Below are 2816 nucleotides of genomic sequence, written 5' to 3' on the forward strand. Positions count from 1 at the left end.
AGACAGTAAGGAGAAGATACTCATTTCATTAACAAATGGTACAGATATGCCTTTTGGAGACTGGCTTCATGGCCTACTGCTTGGGTGAACAACCAGCATAGATCAGTTTTGACTGCTATACTCCAAGGAGCAGGATATTTTTATTTTTAGGTCACTTGCTTAGGCTTCTATTTATGTTCCTTTGGAAAGGAAAACCTATATGTGCTTTTAAGGAGAACAATGCCAGTAGAGCTTCATCTTATGGAACAGCTCATCAGTTCACCCCATCAATATTTAAAGTTAGATTTACTAGAAGGAACAAAGTTCTAGAGCTGTACATAGTCCAAAGACGAAACAGTCAATTTATACTTACACCTGATCAGGAACATGAGAGTGTTCTTATAAGGGAAAACACTACAGCATTGATAGACACACCTGAAAAACAAGGTAATTCCCTCTTTACAGAAGCTGGAGACATGGGCTAAATGCTGGTGTGGCTCCTCCACTTCTAAGTCATTCGAAATTGAGTTCCTCAAATGAATATCTGTACACTGCATTGGTCAGGCCACACCTAGAGTATTGTGTGCAGTTCTGGAGGCCTCACTTCAAAAAGGATGTGGACAGAATGGAGCAGGTGCAAAGGAGAGCAACAAGGATGATCGGGGCCTGGAGACCAAGCCCTGTGAGGAAAGGCTGAGGGACTTGGAAATGTTCAGTCTGGAGAAGAGGAGGTTGAGGGAGGGACATGATTACTCTCTTGAAGTATTTGGCGCTGTCACTTAGACGAGGGCAGGACAATGTTCCTGTTGGCAGTGGATAGGAGGATAGGACTCACAATCATGGGTTTAAATTAAGGATGGAAAAGTACTGGCTGGGTATTAGGAGAAACTTCTTTACAGTAAGAGTTATGCAACAGTGGAATCAGCTGCCTAGGGAGGTGGTGAGCTCCCCCTCACTGGCAGTCTTTAAGAAGCTGCTGGACAAACACTTGTCAGGGATGCTCTAGGCCAGGTATGTCCAACAGGTAGATCGCGATCTACCAGTAGATTGCAGAGGGGTCAGAGGTAGATCACCAGTCCCACTTGGTCTCCTGGTTTGCCCGACAGTTCTTTCTGGAACTTCGTCTCTCTGTTTTGTTTTTGCTTATTTTGCTTACCAGTAAATGACAGAAGGTGCATTATAAATGGGGGGTGGGGGGGTGGAACCCAACTTTAGTGGGTTAAAATCTAATTTGAAACTAATTTGAAACGTTATTTTCATGGTGGTAGATCACCGGCACTTTTGGCCGGAAAAAATAGATCACTACCTGTTCGAAGCTGGACATGCCTGCTCTAGGCTGATCCTGCACTAAGCATGGGGTTGGACTAGATGGCCTGTATGGCCCCTTCCAACTCTGTGATTCTATGATTCTATGACCACACTGTACAGTCCATGGACACATGAAGCTGCCTTATATTGAATAAGACTGATCCATCAAGGTCAATATTATCTACTCAGACTGGCAGTGGCTCTCCAGGGTCTTAGGTAGAGTTATTTCACATCATCTGCACCTGATGTTTTAAACTAGGGATGCCAGGGATTGAACCTGGGACCTTCTGCAACCCAAGCAGATGATCTACCACTGAGCCACACCCCATCCCTCTTGTGGAGAAGGTACAGCCTCAAAAAACTTGGCAACACATGGTGCCAAGAATGCTCAAGTGATTCGGACAATGATATGGACAACTTAAATCAATGTTTATTGTAAACCTGTACAATTTAGAAAATATCAGTGGAAAACGACATGAATGCTGGATTGCATCCTATCATTGTCCTCTGGTAAGCACAGAAACTTTCTCCAGCAGAAGGAACCTCCCTTTGGTGGGAACACCTTTCCCTTTGGTGGAGGGCAACACACTTAGCTAAGCAGAGTGATAGGATACAATCCATTATCTCCACCACCTCTTTTGATGGATTTGTGACATTAGTTTCCAAAGTAATGTGGGAGGAACTGAATTATTAATACTTCACAGTCTCTTGCCTCTGAAGGATGGACTACCCGTAACCACAGAGGAAACCAGAGGCCATAAATGGCAGCACCTCATGACTGACCTGAATACTTTATGCTGCCCCTTAAGAAGTCACTATCCAAAACTCGGTGGACTACAATAGGGCTGTGCAGACACTCAAAAATAATTGTGTTGTAAAGGTGGAGAGAGGAGGAAGATTGCACTTGTTGGCCCAACTCTTGAAATCCTCAAGTTTTGCTAAATGTCAATAGAGAACCTGATGTTCGTACAACTCTATATACATTGATTTTGCACTCAAGACCTTCCCCCATCTCTTCTCTCCTCTGTTCACGGATACTTCCCTTCATTTTTTTCCTACCCATAACTAGAGTCAAGTCAAAACCTGATGAAACAAAAATGCTTGGATTTTTATCTCTCTTGGGGACAACTGGTATTTGCTCTCTTTGATATTCATGTATCAGGCAGAAATAGATAGAGAGCTTTAATTGGACTAAAATCAGTTCCGTCTATTGTGGATGAATTGGATTCTACCACATGTCCTGTGTGAGAGGCAACGAAGCTTTTTGTTCTCATTAAATCTGACCCGTAAGTTTATTATTTTTTTGCAGTACAATTTGTTTCAGTTTAGTTGGCTTCAATTATTCTTCATATGAAACAGAAATTCTCCCTTTTAAAACCCAAATCATAGGGATGACAAACAAGGGGAAAGGGTACATAACGTAATCATTTACAGGCATACTATTCTTGGGGCATTCTAGCTCTGTTCTCCCCCAGGCCAACAAATGTATTATTGTTTTAACACTAGTATTTTTAAAAAATAGAATAGAA

The 2816-nt window shown here is 42.4% G+C and overlaps 1 non-coding gene across 1 annotated transcript; it reads right to left on the reverse strand.

The window, feature by feature from the left end:
* Nucleotides 1–1543: 1543 nt before the first annotated feature.
* TRNAP-GGG lies at nt 1544–1615 on the reverse strand. Its single transcript has one exon. It is a non-coding gene; the product is annotated as a tRNA-Pro (tRNA).
* Nucleotides 1616–2816: the final 1201 nt, after the last annotated feature.

The sequence above is a fragment of the Gekko japonicus genome, unplaced genomic scaffold (genome assembly GCF_001447785.1).
Source record: "Gekko japonicus isolate JY-2015 unplaced genomic scaffold, Gekko_japonicus_V1.1 scaffold125, whole genome shotgun sequence".
Taxonomy (NCBI): Eukaryota; Metazoa; Chordata; class Lepidosauria; order Squamata; family Gekkonidae; genus Gekko; species Gekko japonicus.